At 40.4% G+C, this 19333-nt stretch overlaps 1 protein-coding gene and 1 long non-coding RNA gene across 2 annotated transcripts in view; one reads left to right on the plus strand and one right to left on the minus strand.

The window, feature by feature from the left end:
- Positions 1 to 1926: 1926 nt before the first annotated feature.
- LOC136008293 (uncharacterized) overlaps positions 1927 to 19333 on the minus strand; it is a 66393-nt gene continuing 48986 nt past the window's right edge. The window contains exon 4 of the long non-coding RNA XR_010610045.1: positions 1927 to 2004. This is a non-coding gene — a long non-coding RNA (uncharacterized LOC136008293). The remainder of the gene's footprint in view (positions 2005 to 19333) is intronic.
- CAP2 (cyclase associated actin cytoskeleton regulatory protein 2) overlaps positions 8522 to 19333 on the plus strand; it is a 70096-nt gene continuing 59284 nt past the window's right edge. Inside the window, exon 1 of the mRNA XM_065667312.1 lies at positions 8522 to 8627. The gene's annotated coding sequence lies outside the window, so the exon portion shown is untranslated. The remainder of the gene's footprint in view (positions 8628 to 19333) is intronic.

Below are 19333 nucleotides of genomic sequence, written 5' to 3' on the forward strand. Positions count from 1 at the left end.
GATTATTGAAGGCTGAATGAAGCTGGCGGCTGGAAGAGGACGACTTTTCAGGATCGGTCAGCTCAGATACACGTAACAACCTTTTATATGCTGTGTCACAGATGTGCTCTTTTAATACTGGTTTGACTTTGTAAATACATTTTTCATGGCGATACACAACTATTACTATTTATTATTTTATAAACACCACAAGATACACAGCTTTTAAACACTTTATACAAGCTGTAATGCCTACCTTATACTGGAAAAATGAGTGGAGCTGCTTACAACAAAGTTTTTGAGCTATCACAGCTCAGCAGCTGGGCAGTACAGTCAGGTGACCTCCTACACATCAGGGGGACAAGATGGAGATGAACCTCGCTGGGATGCTGAAAGGGCTCTCACTAATCTGACCAGTACATCAAATGTAATCTAATAAAAGACTGTGCAAGTGCTCGTGGGCCACAGATTCTCTGTAAAGGTACTCCTGGGTTCTTTCCTTTGTATTTAAAGTACTTTATTTTAACCTAACAGGATATATAGGAAATTGTATTAAAGGCTCTTTTATCAACTATTTGTTTGTTTCACAAATATTATAAATTGCATTGTATTTACTGTTGAATCTATCTTGTATTCTAAGTATTTCTGTTTTCTTTCAAATCCTACATAGTCAGCAATATTAGCTCAAGGCTAAATATCTTAATCTTCATCCTATTTCTCTCATATACTCCTTTTTTCATACTCTGTGATGGCTGTCACGTTAGTGGAAATCTGGATACAACAAATAGTACTGCTTCAGAGGTACTGATATAACTGAACCAGAATGTAAACTGAAGTTCTTATTTATACCAAGGCTTTATATATTTTTAATGTTCATGGTCTAATTCATAAACAAGCCTTAGAGTGTTGTTTTCCTTTCTTTCCCTTTATGAAGATACAGGAATGGCACATTTGATGGAAGATTAAAAGAGAACTCCATGATGAATTATTCAGGACAGCAAACAATATTCTTTCCTAAAGAAAATGATAGCTCTTAGAAATACAGTGCAGTATGTACAGAGCTATGCAAATACGGGAAAGCAAGAAAATAAGAATGAAATAAACAACTGGACTTGAAACAAAAAGAACATTTCTGAGACTTAAATCACTGGCCTACATTTATTCAAGTGAAACATTAATTCAGAAATGTATGGTGCAGTGCTGACCCTGTTAGTCAGTGACAAGACACTTGCTGACTTGAGGGGAACCAGCATTTCACCCCATCAGTGTGAAATATTTATAGTTCCTTCTAATCGATTTTAGGCATTAAGTTTAAATAATTTGCTCTTCCTTTCCTTTTGGGGAAACAAAAAAAAAAAAAAAGAAAGACAGGAAGATAATCTGGCTACTTGGAGTAGATGATCACTGTAGGCCCCTTCCAACCAAAATTATGTCATGTATTCTAGTCTAGTCTAGTCTAGGCTACTCCACTCTAGTCTAGTCTATGTTATAATTGTGTTATATTGTATTAGCCTAGCCTAGCCTAGCCTACTCCGGTATTCGTCTTGACTAAAACCCTTTTTGGCTTTATATTTACAAAGCTCTAAAAGAACAAACCCTTCCTTACTCAACAGAGGAAATCCTTTTGCCACATCTGTATGGGAAACACATGTATTGAGAAGGACAGATTTTAGAAAATGGGGGCTGGTCTTAAAAAGGTCTGAGAATACTGTGAAATAAAAAGATGCCACTTCATGTGCCATGGAGAATATGAAAGGTAAATGACTGTGCCAGGCTCTGTACTGTTGTGCCTGATCAGCTCCTTGTACCAAATCTAGGTAGTCATCATTTGTAAAATAATAATTTAGGCTGACAAAACTGCATATTAATATAAGTAATGTACTGTACCTAGGGATCCTTGCCAGCAGTCTCATTTTGCAGGTGGATACAAAACCAAGATATCCACAGTCTTCAAGTCCTCAGCTGAAGGAGGAGTTGAAGGAGCAGATGAAATTTCATGCCGCTGTCGCCTCTGGCATTCCAGTTCTGTGTTGGAAAAGCATATATCACCTCAGTATCTTTCAAGAACTAAGTAAAAGATTTCAAAGACTCACATTCAAAACTCTTGGTCTTTCCCCCTCTATTCTATATTAGGGTAGAAAGTGCATTTACAGAAGGTATCAGCAGTCAATAGCTAAATGGCTCCTTACAGGACAAGCACAAGCATGGTGAATATGACCTAAGTGAACTGACCTAAAAAGGACTGAGTGCTTATCTTGCTTTCCCCTCACCCATTCAATGCAAAGGAGCTTGGAGATAAACAAAACCAGGTAGATACAGCATTGGCAGAAGCGGGTAGCAAACTGTTGTGAAAGAACAGGAATTCTGCCTCTGACTGACCTGGCCTGCAAGGACTGCCACTGAGGTTAAGCTACTTATGAACCACTCTCTGGATAAGACACAGTCTAGCTAAGTGCTTGGAACAACACTAAATATATAACTGTCACAATACACACTGGTTATCTGCCCACACTGCTATTTGATTATAACCCACAAAGTGTTCTCTCAGAAAAAAATTATGTCACCAAGTTATCTATCTATCTCTGTGATTCTAACACAAATTTTTCACAATTTGGTGTTTTCCTTAAAGCACCATTTCATAGAATCAAGTGATTGTGTAATTATTTCAAACAAAAATCAAGACACAAGCCCAGTGGCCTGTATAGTAAACTGAATTCATTACTTGATTATCCCCCAATTTCTCAGAAATAGCATCAGAAATAATCTCAAATATCCACAACTTCTTTTTTTCTCATTGTATTTTCTGTGCATCTGGATTTTTCAGTACTTCTACTGCACCAACTATCCGGGCTTTCCTAGGCAACAAGCACATTGATCTCAGGGAATCATTAGTAAGTCATGAGATGAAAAAGTTTAGAGCTGTCTCTATACTTCCTACCTGTAGGGGCTGAAAAAATATCTGCAACCTGGATTTATTGGGAAAAAAAGTAAGTCATGGCAGAACATCCTCAGTGATAAGCAGAAATTACTCTTATTGAACACTATGAGAGGGATTTTAACCGCTAGAATAGCACATGAAAAGGGCTGATGCATTTTACTAATGATGTAGATGCAACAAGTCTTGACAAGTTCTGGTCATGACATTGATGTCATCATACACATGGTGATGAAAGAAACATAGTGGCAGACAACAAGGAAAAGAATGTCATCTAGTAAGAGAAAACTGCAGGCACAAGGAAACACAGGTTAAGGCACCAGGCTTTCATGCCTGACCCATTCTGAAAGAGACTGGAGCTCCTAAGGATGCTTGGACATTTTGAATGAGTCAAAGAAGCTGTGGCATGACGACCACAAAACATTTTTAGGTGGTTTTGACTTTTGGCAGTATTTGGGCACACTTGCATCTTCCTCAGACACAGATGGATTACAAAGTACTGACAAAGACAAGGTCAAGGGCACTGACATTTAACCAGCTGCAATTATCCTACTAAAGTGCTTCACAGCTCACATTTGAGGATAGAATGGTGGCTCAGCATCACAGTAAAGCTGTCCTGAAAATCTGTCAAAGCTGAACTGCATATTCATCTACTAAACTGGAACCAGTATCTCACTCTGTTTAGTTGTACCCATGTGTAACTCAAGGACGCTGCCAGTCTCTTAAAGGATCCCCTGCATCCTATGTTAAAAGAAAGATGAAAACAGAACTAAGAAGCTAACGATTCTAAAACAGGAAAACTAACATTGACCAATGAGTAAGACTTCATCATTCCTTTTGATTTCTGCTTCCATCAGTTTCATATATAGCAAAAGAGTAGTCCAAGGTGACATAACACTACACTTACATGCTTGAAAATTTTGCTTTCCTTCCTCCCTCGCTTAAATCATTCTCACTCTAAGTTCGTTGCAAATTTCTGCCTATAATTAAATGAAAATGTGAAACTTCACTTGAGATCCATATCAAAACTCAGTACTGTATAAAACAGGATTTTTAGCAAAAATACAACACAACCTTGTATCTCATTATTATAAATTGGGCAGCGTAAATCCTTAGGAGAACTGAAGCCCAAGCCTACAGTATTCACTGAACAGCTTTCCCAAAAGAACAGCTGCACAGAACTCAAACAGCAAAACTACCACCAGTAAAAGCAGTCACAATGTTTAGTATTTGTAAGATCAGGACATTTTCCCCTTGGATTCAGCAAGGCCCCTAAACATATACTGAATTATACACAAGTGAGTAATTCCATCCTGATGCGACAAGCTGCTTACATACAACTGGAATGCCTAAGTACTCTGCTACATGGGGATGCCATTACTCACATACTTAATGATAAGCACATGCTTATTATTTAACTTTTTATGTTGCCATGCCTAAAGAGAAGCATACAACTAATTAATGTACAGTTATGAAATGAGAATCCACCCCCCTGAGCTTACTGCATAAGAGAGAATACAGAGAAGAGATAAAAAAGCAGTGCAGTGACAACTATGAAACTAAATTTAATTTTGATCTGCCTTATTTTATAGGTGATGCAACTGAATGATGACAGATTCAGCCTTATTTCACACTAGTCTGAAAGAGGAGAAATAGACCACTTCTTTGGCAGAATCTTCCATGTTTTTCCTGTGTGTTTTGACACTTGATCTGTACAAGATACCCACAGAGTGCTCTTCATAGATTCATTTAGTCAATTAGCTATATGCCATTTTTCAAATTCTGTAGACTAAACAGTAGATTGGGTAAGCAAAATGCATCTTGAGATGTCCTGAATGCACTCCAGTATTATTGCAGCAGATCTAGCAAGTCACGTTACCAAGATATTCATGATATTCCAATTTATTTTCACATCAGTAAGTGCTTGTGCAATTTTGATTAATGTTATGATTTTCTGCATTACCCCAGCAAAAACAGACTTCATAAAATAAGGGAAATGAGTCACAATATTTGTGGTTTTCTCAAAAATCTATGGATGATATGCATGCATCTATGAATCATTTAGATGCAACTTATATCAATAGGGAAATTTTACAATCAGATATCTTAAGGTCCTTTCCAACCCTAAGTATTCTATGATTCTATGATTCTATGTTGAAAATCCATTTTCAACAAATACTGGGAAGGTAAGCATTAACATTTTCCAGAGTTCTCCTTGGTGAAAAAACATGTATGCAAATAAAAGATGTCCCAGAGTATTTTTTTCTAAGAAGATTACAATGCTGTCATTCCATAGAGATTTTGATAGCCTATCTCTACAGCATCTCACATGTACTTTGGGATCCCTGCACAACTTTAGAAATACATTCTTCTATAAAATGGAATAAAGCATGCCAGCCTTGTCACAGACTGATGGCAGCAGCAAAGTAAAAACGTAAAACAATAAAAAATTACAAAGTTATACTAAATGCCATAGACTACATTCCATGGGCTACTACATTTTAATTGGCTGACTTCCCACAAGAGGGCTATTACTGCACTTCTTGCATAAGAAGAGCTCCTCATAATTTCAGGAGGACTATAGCATACATTGGAAATGTAAGGGGTTTTTGAATGTTTGGGTCCTGAAGCTGGTGACTCTGTCCCCATTAAAAGCAAGTGTACAAATAAAACCCTTTAACTTTTAATGTTGCAATTACTGGTATCAATGTACTTTCTGCACATACATCTAAGTCAATATATTAATGCATTGTTAGACTGAGGGCAAAATGCTCAGCCCAAAGTCTGATAAACCAGCCACTCCTTGCTCAGTGTTTCACTTGATGCCAATGCCAGGCATTTGCAAAACATATTTTTCATTGCTGTCCAAGCCTTCTTTTTCCTTGATGGAATGAAACAATAGCATGGCAGCCAGTCAGTATTTTTGCACACACAGTATATTGCAAAGTCTAAAATTTGCACATCTGTCATTCCTTTCTTCTCTTTAGGGGGCTGCTGCTTGGCCTAAGTGAATAACTACAAAGTTCTTTATAGTACCACCTTTTAAGATTACCTTTACCTACATAGAACCTGCAAGGTTCTCTTCTATAATGATTTCAAGCACTGAATCTTACATCTTTACTTTCCACTGGGTTTCCTCTGTATTATAAGGTCACTTTACAATTATTGAATCTCCCTATCCTATCAATTCTTTCTGTTCCTTTTATCTGAGTCTTAGCCCTTTATGTTTGGCAACATTCTCCTGGGGAAGAGAAAAGACAACTTGTTTGTTTCCTGAAGAAAGCACTAGAAAACAGGAGCAGGGATGTATTATAGGGAACTTTAGACATGTAGGGTACCTGCCAGTTTGATAGCCTCCTAAGACTTTCCACAGACAGAATCATAGATAGAATTATAGAATCATAGTATTATTTGGGATGGATGGGACCTTCAAAGGTCACCTCGTTCAACCCCCCTGCAACAAGCCATCTTCAACTAGACCAGCTTGCCCAGAACCACATTCAGCCTGGCCTCAAATGTGTCCAGGGACTGTGCATCCATCACCTCTCTGGGCAACCTGCTCCAGTATTTTTCTACCCTCACTGTAAAGAATTTTTTCCTCATGTCCAGCCTGAATCCCTCCTCTTTTAGTTTAAAATCATTGCCCCTCATCCTATTGCAACAAGGCCTGTTTAAAGTCTCTCCCCATCATTCTTACAGGCCCCTTTTAAGAACTGAAAGGCCACAGTAAAATCTTCCTCAGGATGAACAACCCCAAATCACTCATGAAATGGCCAATGCTTTTTCCCTCTTTTCTGCAGTGCCTGTACTGTGAAAGGGTGATGTGGAGTGCTTGACTATATGCTTACAGTAAAAGCTTGTGAAACTTTTCATCAGTTAATTACAGTACATTTTTCTCAAATTAAATTGACATTCTACAGAAATTCAATTGCATGTACCACCCTAAACTTCCAACTTAACATGGTGACACTGCACAGGTGTTGGGATTTTTTCTTCTCTCTGAGCTCTATGGAATACTGCACCTTGAGTTTTAATCTAGATGTAGTAGTCTCACAGTTTCTCAATCCTTCGGGGTCTTCTTTCCAGAAAGAGTCTTTCTGGGCTTGTTTCTTGCTTTTCTTAAGTAACTTCTGTGTTCTCTGCATTTGTGCAATCATGTCTTCAATTCCGTACTACCTTTTTCTTTTCTGCAAGGTTTGGCAAGACCCTCTGGTTTAAAACCTGTACTGTTCTATTGATTTCATCTGGCTATGTGTACCTGCCAAGGAGAAGTAGTTCTTTTCACTGTGTATTGGAAGCTGTGGCAGTGAGGTTTTTTGCAAGTTCCAGTCCCAATTACATTGTCTGCACTAGTAAGTATGGCTCCCAGGCAGACCCTTGCAGTCTTTTTCTTTTCTTGCAGTCAGTTTTCTGTTGCTTGATCCTGCCTTTAGGTATGGGAGGTCCATGAGCTGCTGATAACCATGGCTTTTTTGTTAAAATACAACTTTGGCTTTCCTCAGCCCCAACTGCTGCACAATTAAAACAAATCCTTATGTTCCGGATTTTATAGTGCTGTCAAACCATCAGAAATGAAACACAAAGTCTCCTAAAATAAGCTATATATTTGATAAGGAAAAGTGACACTGAGTTTTGCACAACCACATGGTGGATGTGAAAAATACGTGGTCGTTTCTACTAGCACTAAGGAATTCTTTTTCTGTTCAAAAGCAAACTGTTCCTTCAAAGCCTGTGAATCCACGGTTTTCTCACAGGACTTCCGCGCAAAAAACCAGCTCTTTCAATACCTGGAGGTGAAGCAGATATAAGGTGGATGATCAGATGCCTTTTGGGACCATGTGGTGAAGAGCACCACGTAACTGTGAAACATTTGTACTCCCGTTCAACCATGGGCACGGATTAGTGAGAAGCCCATGGAGCCTGACAAGCGAGGCTTAGGCACTAAGGTTTGCTTGCTGGGAGAAGTCCTGATTTTGTGACCACACTGAATGAAGGAAACAACCCCTCCGTGGGCCCAGCTATGCCAGTGGCTGGTTTGGCACAGTTTAGCCTGGCTCGGAGTAGACCATGAACTACCCTGGTGTAGATGCTGCTGCCCTCAACCTTCCCTGCCCTGCGAGGGGTCTGCTGGTCTCTACAATTGGGCCACTCTCCATTCCCAGCATGGGGTGGGCTACTGTGGCATGGGGTGCTCACTGCCCACTCACCCGAGCTGTGCCTTATGGGCAAGTGGGTCTACCCCACTTGAGGCCCTGTGTGCCCCTACCCTGAGTGCCTGTGCTCTGCCCGGCTCCTTCGCCATGCTCCACCACTGCCATTTCCTCTCTAGCTCCGAGCCGCCGCACCACCACTGCCGAGACACCTCTCCCTCTCTCTCTTCATTTTCACACTCCACCCACTTTTTGCTTGCTTTCTCCATCTCTGCCGCCGTCTCTCTCTCTTTCTGGACTTGTCTTTATTTGGCACTCCCGGAACCTGCTGGGCATTTCTGTCGCTGCCTGGCCGGGCAGCTGATGTGACTGACACCGGCTCCAGCTGAGAAGAAGGAGGAGAAGCAGGAGAAGGAAGAGGAGGAGGAGGAGAAGGAGGAGGAGGAAAAGGAGGAGGGAGAACAGCGGCGAGGCGAGGGAGGGGGGAGCGAGTGACCGGCCACGGATTTTCATTGCAGAGAGGAGGGGAAGGGAAAAAAAGCCTACACGGGTCATCAAAACAGGTAACTCAAGAGCAGACAGCGGCTGGAGGGGCGGGATGCGGGGAGCGGCCCGACCCCTCTGCCCCGGGCAGGCTGGGGCGGGCCCGGCCCGGCGCGGTGGGGTCGGGGGTGCGCTGGAGCTGGTGGTGGGGCGGCGGGGCCCGGCCGCAGCGACAGCGGACATCTTGGGGAGGGGGTGGTGGGGAGGGGACGCCCGCGGGCTCGGGCCGGGGCTGCAGGGCGGCGGCGCGGGTGGTTGAGCGCCCGTGCCCTGGGTGCTATGTGGGTCAGGACTCGGGTCCCGCTGCTCCCCTCCGCTCCCCTCCTGTCACCTGGAAAGCCTCAACCCCAATCCCTCCGGATGATAAGTGCCAAGAGCCGCGGGGAGGAATTAATCGGAGGTGGGAGAAACCCGAGCAAAATAACACAGCAGGTGAGGGACCCTCTCTAGGACTGAACCCGGACCTCTGCCGCGGAGCCGTCCCCGGCTCCCGGGGGGTGCTTTGGCCTTTGCTCCAGCCCCGGGCCCGCAGCCCGCAGCCCAGCTTTGCGACAGGTTATTAAGAATGCCCCCCGTTTGTTTATGCAGACCTGGCTGTGTCAAGCGATGCCAACCTTGAACTCTCTTTATCAGCGTGCCGTTGAGGCAGAATTCTGAGGGAGGCAGCTGCAGGGCTGGTGGGCAGCTGGGTTCAGAGTCCTTGGTTCCCCCCACCCTCGGAGCCAGAGGTGTGTTTGTGTGAGTGTGCGTGTGTGGTGGAGGTGACTGAGGAGCCTACGGGTTTAGCCCAGAGTAAAGGGTTAAACAGCATCCTTGGGTAGGACACCTGAGGACAGAATACAAATATATAAGGGATTCTGCAAACACAAGGCGACATTCAGTGGGGCAATAAGAAGGCAGAGATGAAGAACTGTGAAGCTGAGATGCTGCATTTTGCAATAGCTTGACATCTGAAAGGGGTACTCCCCCAGAGATACAGCCAGCACAAAGCTGAGGAGAACTTGTGACCCCACCTAAAAACGTGAACCCTGTCCTTTGCTCCGGGCATTGCTATAGATCTGTGTCTTAGCATTACAGCACAACAGCGAGGATTTTTACCAAGTAAATCCAGATTTCATAACGCATAGGGGCAGTCTTAAAGACAAAGACCATCTGGGGGAAGCAAGCTTTCTTCATATGCATTACCTAAATGTGGTTATTTTTCCAATGATGGAAAATGTTTTGTTTTGTTTTGTTTTTTTTCCAGAAGAACACCAATGGAGGCCAGCCCATTAGGAAAGAGTGGGAAGGAGTCTGCTTAGCAGGAGGGCTGGCTGGGATCAATACTGCAAATTATATTTATTTATTACTAAGCCAGGCAAAAGTGGCAGTGGTCCATGGACTACCTTGTTTCATTGTTCTGTGAGACTGGAATCACAACACCAGTCCTACTTCAGAAATATAACTTTACAAACTATTTAGAATAGGAAACTGGTCAAAGCTGGCCTCTTAAGACATTACTACGAGTTGGATATCCAAATTTTATGGAAATTTTATCCTAACATTTCTTTTTAACTACTTATTATGCAAATGATAAACTTTTTTTCTGATGCTATACATTTTCAACACAAGGATTTCATAACACATATTCTATTTTGAGCATGTTTGCACCTTCTGTAGCAAAGCCAGGTACATACAACAGTATGGCCCATTTAAGGCTTGGGCATAACCAAAATGCCAGTCTTCAGAATATTCTTATGATTCATTTGCATCTTCCCCCTCAAATGGATGCTGCGCAGATGTGGAAGGTGGATAGGCACAACTCCAAATTTAATGAATAAAATACATTTTCTTAATTAAATAAAAATGAAGAGGATGTGCATTATTTACTATTATGGCAGAACTAATCTATAAGTTTTCATTATTCTTGGTCAGCTGTGGTACTCACTTTAGCAGAGAGGAGTGCTTCTTGATATACCATAAGGAGCAAGGATACAAAGATTACATGTATTAGACCCCTTTATAGATTTTCTAATCCCACCGCATATTTTTTATTAACCATGTAAAATATATTTGGAACCCTAAGTTAGGGAAAAAAAAAAGGAATGAAAATTCCCCCAGGACTGAAATTCATGGGAATCTAAATTAGTAGGTACTGGAAAGGAAGCAGAGTGCAGCAAGGAAGACTGGAAACTAGAATTGTATTCAGCTCCCAGCTTTGACATTGACTTGCAACATTACCTGCAGCAATCACATAATCTTTCCATGTTTCAGTCTGGCCTGTCAGTGACAATAACGTTGCCAGTGCTTTGTAGTTGAGAGAGAAAAATGGTGAACTGCCAAATATGTTAAAGAAATATTCTTTGTGGTTCTGCAAGAGTTTTAACATCATGTGCAACAGGAACAAACTTAATAGCTGCAGTTGCTGCCCAGTAGAACATCTGACTACATGAAAGAGAACATTCTGTACTTATCATGCTTATTGGGGCAAAACCAAAGCAACACCTACAATAAATCAGATATAAATGATCACAATTATTTAGACAACTGTTTTGTTATGAATTGGTTAAAAGATTTTGCTTGATGAAGCACCCCTAATATATATATAAATAATTTTAATTCCTTTCTCTAAATTTTAAGTGAGTATTTTACAATAGTGGGAGCAGTTGGGAACTTGTCATTTTGCTGAGGTACAGAATCAGCTCCAGTTGCTTGTGTATTTCTGAATAATGAGTAATTTTGGCAGATGTGGTTTACTGACCCTTCAAATAAGACATGCTTTGAACTGTAAGCTGTTCTTCAGTATGTCACCACTAGAACTATACCAGAATCAATACTTTTACTAAGCAGTGCACATTGAAATGACAAAAGCACACATAAGCACAGGTGCATAAATGGCAGAGATTATGCCAGTTCAGCTAGTTCAGCAAGAATATGGGTTTTGGTGCTTAATCTTGAACCTCTCAACATAAAAAGGACATGGAACTGTTGGAACAAGTCCAGAGGAGGGCCACGAGGATGATCAGGGGGCTGGAGCACCTCCCATGTGAAGACAGGCTGAGGAAGTTGGGGCTGTTCAGCCTGGAGAAGAGAAGGCTGCGTGGAGACCTCATAGCAGCCTTCCAGTACTTGAAGGGGGCCTATAGGGATGCTGGGGAGGGATTCTTCATCAGGGACTGTAGTGACGGGACAAGGGGTAATGGGTTCAGAGTTAAACAGGGGAAGTTTAGATTGGATATAAGGAGGAAATTCTTTCTTGTTAGGGTGGTGAGGCACTGGAATGGGTTGCCCAGGGAGGTTGTGAGTGCTCCATCCCTGGCAGTGTTCAAGGCCAGGTTGGATGAAGCCTTGGGTGGGATGGTTTCGTGTGAGGTGTCCCTGCCTATGGCAGGGGGTTTGGAACTAGATGATCTTGAGGTCCTTTCCAACCCTAACTATTCTATGATTCTGTGATTTTAGCCAGACTTTATGGCATAGACATGGCCTTAGTGCATACACATACTACCTACTCTTGTCTTCATTTCACCTGTGTATGTAACATGTTCTGACTGTCAAATTTCAGGGACTCTGTTACTAAAAAAAGGCCCATTAAGACTATTTTCCTGAGTATGGAACTAGATGATCTTGAGGTCCTTTCCAACCCTAACTATTCTATGATTCTGTGATTCTATGATTCTATGATTCTGTGATTCTATGATATGCTAATGGAAATGGTGATGTGACCCACAATTTTTCACAGAACAGCCAGCTAAAGAAATGGCTTGCAAAATCCAAAATACCAGTAGTAGTATGCTAGTAGTAGAATGATGGGAATCAAAGGCTTGATGCTTTTGTAGCATATATTAAAAAAAAGGTAAATGCTCAAGTACATAATGGAATAGTGTCATATTCTTCCAAGAAGACATGCTGAGGTCTTACTCATTAATGTTATGTTTTGTATTAGTTTAAATATTCAACTGCTTTTTGGAAGGAATGCAAAGAATGATTTACATTTCTGTGTGTAATTTGGCATTGTTTAGAGAGAAGAAAAAGCAGAGTAATTCACCTAACAGCTCTGGATCCTCTAAAGTAACCATCATAGCAAAGGCTAACTTTACAAGCATCTAGGATGTGTTGAGTTTGATCTTTCTGGGTTTCACAATACCTCACAATGAAACAGAGGAGGGATAAAGAGCTGAATGTCTCAGATCTTGTAAATGAGCAAGGTTGCATGGGTTATCATTAAAACTCAGGACTTCGAAGTAGTAACCAGGTTATAGCAGGAAATAGAAAGGTCTTTTTTAGTAGCAGGTGGCCCATTTCATCCTGAATCAGAAGCAAAGGCACATCTCATTGCAATGCTAGCAGTATTGCAGTATTGCAGAATCAGTGGGTTGAATTTTAAAATGGTTGATTTTAAAATGGCCAAAGGCCTTGAGTTTTTCTGATGAATAAAGATTGCAAATGAGCTGCAGAGAAAAGGGAGTAATAAAGTGGCTGCTGCCATACTGGAGGAAGGGCCACAGGGTGATCAGGGAAGCCACGAAGAGCCTGACACCATCAGACACTGAGTGCATCTCACTAACTTGTCTGAGAAACAGCAGAGCTGTTCAGGCTTTGTTGTCATATGGATATGCATGAGAAGTAGGGTGTGGAAGTATGAAAGGCCATGCAAACAAAACCATTACTAACCTTGGTACTGAATAGTCTCATCTTTTCTGCAGAAGTCATTTCATAGTTTGTGTTTTTAGAGCTTCCAGCACTGTCTGCTTAGTTTTAACTTCTCCCTTTGCTTTGCTTTTCTCCTTTCACATCCCGTAAGTACTGAAACCCCACGAGGTTTTGTACTTTGTGGAGTTTACTCTTTCAAAGAGTGCAAATTCAATTTGCTTGGAACTGTAGCATAAAGAATCTTCCTGTTCAGTTACTATGAACTGAACTGAAGCGCTAATAAAATCAATGCCTGCATGCAGTATTTTCTTGGTTCAGCAAGGCAGTGTCCTTACATACAGTAACTGGACTTGTGGTAGGTAATTAAATGGCTTGAAGGCCTTCAGAATGCTTGATTACATGAAGAATACCACACTAATACATAGTAAACGAGGTAGCTAAGAACATTGTGTTTCTGTTGATTGCAGAGAACATGGGAGGGAGAGAAGAGAATAAAACCTAGACAAAGGACTATGAGCAATGGTGACATAAAAAGGAAGCATAAGAAGAAGAAGAAGAGAATGTACTTAGAAACTGGGTTGCTTTGGTTATTTTAAGTCAATCATGCTTACACAGACTGTCAAGTCTTGACTGCTTCAGTACATCATTAAATGATGAACTTGTTCTTTGTGATCACAAAGTTGGTAAGACAGTTAAAATTATTCAGCAAGGGATAGGAGCTCTTCACAGAACTTACACATAATTAGAAACTGAACCGATATTTCAGAAGATACTAAGCGTATACATGAACACATTACATATTCTAAATAATTCTTATTAAATTATGAGAGGTCTTACCACAGTCCATGCTATTATTACATTCACTTGTAGACACAGCTTGACGTGTGCAGTTGCTCACCCATAATTATGGGACTAAACTGGGATGTGATAAGAAATCTGAAATGTGTCGGCAGTCTTAAGGGTACTTGTCAAAATAGAGACTATTTTACAAAGCAGGTTTGTAATGTTTTTTAAACAGTGGGGTAGAAAAATGCCTCCATTCCTTTCCTGCACGTTTTTGTAGACAGCAACCTGACTACTGGGAGAGGGAGAGAAGCAGAGTGCAAACAGAAAAGTATGTTTTGTGGTACCAACAACATAAAGCCAGACAAAGGAAAAAACTTAGGTTAAATGAAGGAGGTTCAACGTGAACCTGCTTGTCCCTCTTCTACACAAAAATCTTTTTGCTTATAAAAAATAACCCTTTAAAAACACATAGGGTATGTTAAAGAGTGAAGTCCACAGACAAGATAATCTAGGTAGCACATTCTTATGCACAGCAGTAGAGAACTCAGCATATCAGTAGTTGTAGCACACACATTGAGCCACAGACAGAAATATTTTATAATGAGTATACTAGAGCCAGCCAAGACTTCAAACCAACCTATCAGTCAAAATGGTGCACCCATCCACAAAAAGTACAAGTCACACTGACATTTTTGTCTTTTTGCTATTCCAGCTATAACGTGCATTTGGACAAAATAAGGGGGAAAAAAAAACTTCAAAGTTTTAATACTGTTAGATATACAAGACTATCTTTTACTAGGATAAAAAAATGTATTTTTTTAATATGTACTTAAAAGAGCATTGCTTCCAAAGGATCTTGTAGCAGATTTGGGGGGAAAAAAGAACTAAAAGGTCACCAAAGGCTCTGATTTGAACCCTGGATCATTCTCCTCACACAGAGCTTTACTGAGAGGTTTTCTGGTTTAATCCGATTTGACAACAGCTTGACCAGCTTCTGTTTACATTCCTCCCATACAGCTAATGGGAAACAAACCACAAACCATACAAGGTAATGTTTCTGCCTGTCTACCAACACATGCTGTCTACCAACATGCTAACCAATACTCCTTTGCTTTGCATTCTCCACTCAAAATCTTTTATGGTAATAACCCAGATAGCTTCAGGGGCTCTTTGTTACCACTCAGCCAGTACCTGACTGCTTCTGTGCTCTGCCTGGGAAGAAGAACTCCAAATGGGAGTTCCTCTGAGAATGAGGCTCCAAGCCAGTGGGTCTTCATTGTCTGGACCAGAATGGCGCGCAGCAGGGATTTGGGTCTGATGCCAAAGGTGACAAAAAGACTGCCCACTCAGCACAGGTTGGAGTTGATACATATGTTTGAATGGTGGTGTAGGAAAGCCAGTCATTTCAGGCTCAAGCTGGCTGTGTCTTTTTCAGAATTTAGGTGCCTTAAGATGCTTTTGTAATTTGAGGGGATGTTTTAAGAATGCATATAATTTTCCCCTCCCTTGATAAATGCTGCTATATATTATACAGAGGAACTCATAGAGGACACGGTCCTTTGGATCCATAAAACATTCATGACTGGCTCTCTGATAGTACCAGCTGGCAATCATTGTTTTTGTATATTTAATTTTGTATCTCAGTACCAATTTATTAAAAGACTAGGAGAGAAAGCACATATGCAGGCTGCTATACTTTGAATAAGACTGTGATCTTCCAGGTGGTGTAGGAATGTTAGATAGAATTAAAATGCCACAGTGCTGCCTGTATTCTGTTTTAGGCATCTGCCCTTTTTTTGGCATAGAAATGAAAAGCAAAATCTGGCCTGTAGAATGTCAGGATGATGAGCGTGAGTGAGATGTGGCTTAGTTTTTCAGATGCTAGGTGAATGTGGAAGGACTGGTACTCAGGGGGTAAAAAAACCCCTAACAAGTTGCTGCTTTTTCTTCTAAACCAAAATTGTGCTAGGAAGTAAAACAAACTTTATACTATCTCTTGCTGATGTTTGTCAGAATAATACCACACTTTACAGGGTGGCAGCATTCCTGTGTTCAAAACTGCCATTTTTACATGACTAGTAAGTCATCATGTGTTTACTTTTTCTCCTTATGCTACTGCACAGCTTCTCCCTGTGGGCTTGTTACAGCTTGTTTCTTCTTGAGACGGAGCAATATGGTCCTCTGTTGTAAGGCACATTCAGTGATAACAGGAATAATACCCGTGTTTTGGCTTCTAGTTTGATTGCTGTTTGGGATGAGTATGTCAGGGAATTTTAGTCTATAGACGAAGGGTTTTTTTCCCCTTGATAATAGATAAAAGATGCTTTGAGAGAGCTGGAGAGAAAAGCAGTGATCTCCCAAGGTCTGTCTATAAAAAGGGATCTTCTTTTTGGTGTTCAGCATGCCCTGTTCTACCTGATTTTGGCTTCACAGCTCTTGGGAAAGAAACAACAGATGGTAGAATTACCACATACCTTTAACACTCCCAAAAAAGATATCACCAACAGTAACCAGAACAGATCTGTGGATCCTCCCTCTTATTTTTTGTGCACAAGAGACTGCTAACAATGTCAACTTTTAAATAATTGTCAGTAGATATGGGTTAACACCTTTCCTGGCTCTCAGTTGACCTTATTTTCAATGAAGGACAGCATACTTCCCCACCAAGAAAGCATCCGAATACAGGATTATATGGGAGTTGAAGCACTGTTGTTTTTAACTCCTTATAGGCAGTAAGGATCAGCTCTGGGAAAGATACATGATTAACCCAAATAATCCACTTTGAGATCAAAGCTTTAATTAAAACCCCAGTAGAAATGAGGTAGAGAATCTATCTTGATGTAAAAATGTGTTTTTTGGGAGCGGAAGCATCCCATAGATGTATTTACATCCCCTTTACTTTTCATTGACACAGGTTTTATTTGGCTCTGTAAGTAGCCCAGTCTTATTATTTATTTATATTATGAGCTCTGATGCTATATCACACAGACAGGATCTTCTCACAGTCAAGCTGTACCATTTGTGTTCTGACTCCTTTTGAGCTGTGGCTTTGTGATGTCAGTTTGACCACGGAGAGTGCAGTGTGGAATGATAAGTAATCAGAGGAACAGCTGAATATAGGCCAAGAAAATACTGAAGGTTGTCATAATATGAGCCAAATATATGAATCCCTAAATATAGGCAAAGTTGTCAATGTTAAGATTAAGAACAGATGAAGAGAGTTGTTCAGTGAAGTCTTCAGAACAGTAGCATTAATTCCAGTCTTATTTGTAAGATAGTAAATTGATGGTAAAGCAAAGTGTAAATGTAAGGTTATTACATGTACAATTGATTTGCTCTTGTAGTGTTATATACAGTAATGGCAAAAGTATACTTGCACGTCATTCGTGCATTCATATACGTGCATGCATATATAAAAGTATATATACAAACACCATTTAGTTGTGAATATATAAGTACACAAATAAAAAGGTATGTTCAGTGTAAGCATAATGTTTGAGGGGTTTTTAAGTACAACATTCCTTATAAAAACAATAAACCCCTGGCAGCCCTAATTTTGTGGTAAAAATGATTCCTACTTCTGTCTAAAAAGGTTTTCACAATATATTATTTTGTGACTGCCTTGCTGGTGATACCTGCTTTTGGAAGAGTAACATTGTAGTTCTCCAGTTAATGGAAACAGAATAAAGCTGTGAAGAATACAGGGAGTAAAACACTGTTGCAACTGGCAAGTGTTATGTAAAAAGTCCATAGGGTTATTCAGTTGGCTTATTCCTTTGAACTACTGACACTGTAATCCATATTCTTATCATTTTGCAGAGGGTAGTTTGTTGGGTAGAATTACATGTCTGTTCATTTGTGAGATTCCTCAGACCTTCAAGCGTGTGCAAACACAGTGGGTTTGTAATCAAACAGTTGGGTCCTTCCACAGGCAAAATCAGGCTGAAGAATCAAAAAGGAACAGGTCTTCCAAAGAAATGTGTACATACCATCAAGGAAAATTTTGAGGCAGGTGAGAAAAAAACCCAATCTATCAGACTGTATCTTCACATAAAGACAGGAACAGGAACTATGCTGGAAATACATGTTTATATACTGATGAAATGAGTTGACTGTTAGTATACTGTGTTAGACTAGCCTGACTTTAGACTGGTTTAAACATAACTCTTAAAACAGATACCATTTTAGGTTTTTATGTAGCAGGGTAAAATGTGAAAAAAATGTGTCCATAGTATTTTTGAGGATTAACAGTGCATTGTTTTAAGAAAAGGTTTAGTATTCTCACAAAACTTTAAACATTTCAGAAGTTCTCCTGAAACCTTCATCTCGTTCCTGCCAAGATGTTTGTGCTTACAAGTTAAGGGCTTTTTCTGAAGAAAAAAAGAAAAGGAAAAAAGAAAAGAAAAAAAGAAAAGAAAAAAAGAAAAATCATTGATTTTTCAGACCGAATAGTGTGAGAGCCCCTCTGAATTTTGACAGTGTTTATATGCCCACTGTCTGATGTCATCCTCTTTTGCAGGTTTGCTTTTTGTTTAATGTAAATAGGAAAACCCCATAAATTCCAGATAAAGGCTTTCTCATGAGAATGGTTCTCCAAAGGGTTTCTCACTAAAATCTTCTGCTTCACTTTCAGGTCAAACACAAACCTCATTATATTTATAGGGTGAAGTCTGAAGGTCCCACCTTGTTTGACAGGCAGCATGACTCAGCGCAAGCGCAAGAGCTTTGCATGTGTTTCCACAGTCCTAGTAGCTAATCTTTTCTCACATGTACATGTCAAAAAAAAATTACTATTATTATTTTTATGCATAAGATTTATTAATACTAATCTGTAAATAAACCCCTTTCTTTTCACGTTACTTTACTTTTTAATTATAATACTTAGGAACTAGATAATCTTAAGGTCCTTTACAACCCTAACTATTCTATGGTTCTATGACTCTCCCCTGAGCATGGGGACACTGAGGCGCAATGTTTGTTCTCATTGCTACTATTGCACAATTTATTGGAACTCTTTGGTATCTCTGAGATACTAGCACTTTTAGCAGGATAGTTTATGAATTTATGCATATATTCCAGGTATGCTTAGCTTTTCTCATCTACAAGCCATACAGCAATCAATATCTTGTGGGTAGGGACTCCATTACTTGCTTGCCCCTGCTGGGGATGCAAGTTGCCCCATTGCCCCTACACCCCAGTGCTGGGCAGGGGATGTAGTCTAATGTAGGAGCTGAACTGGAGATGTTCACAAGGATCATGTTAACCAAGAGCCATAAATCATCCCCCCCCACTCCCCTTCTTACTTTATGTC

This window comes from Lathamus discolor, chromosome 2 (assembly GCF_037157495.1).
Source record: "Lathamus discolor isolate bLatDis1 chromosome 2, bLatDis1.hap1, whole genome shotgun sequence".
NCBI lineage: Eukaryota > Metazoa > Chordata > Aves > Psittaciformes > Psittacidae > Lathamus > Lathamus discolor.